The sequence below is a fragment of the Buceros rhinoceros genome, unplaced genomic scaffold, assembly GCF_000710305.1.
Source record: "Buceros rhinoceros silvestris isolate BGI_N320 unplaced genomic scaffold, ASM71030v1 scaffold18611, whole genome shotgun sequence".
NCBI classification, from domain to species: domain Eukaryota; kingdom Metazoa; phylum Chordata; class Aves; order Bucerotiformes; family Bucerotidae; genus Buceros; species Buceros rhinoceros.
Genome location: NW_010395060.1, coordinates 1,382 through 1,805, shown reverse-complemented (window position 1 = coordinate 1,805; position 424 = coordinate 1,382).

Here is a 424-nt window from a genome sequence, read left to right as displayed (position 1 = left end):
CCCCCCCCCCCCCCCCCGCAGAGTGGCTGGAAGTGGATTTATGCAAAGCGATTTGTACAGCCCTGACTGTCGGAGCTCGAGGGAACAGCCCAGAGCCCCTGCACGTGCCTCAGGTGTCGTGTTTAACACCAGCCAGCAACTAGGCACCGCCAGCAACATGATGGCGGAGAAAATCGGGAGAAGTAGAACTTGTGGGCTGAGATAGAGGCAGGTTAACAGGATAGAAATGGAAGACAACAATAATAACAATGGCAGTAATAATTAAAATTATAATAATTAGAATATACAGATGAAGCGACGCACAGTGCAGTTGTTCACCACTTGCTGGCCCATGCCCTGCCAGACCCCAGACAGTGCCCTCCAGCCAGCTTTCCCCCCAGTTTATATACTGGGCATGAGGTCACACGGTCTGGAATAGCCCTGG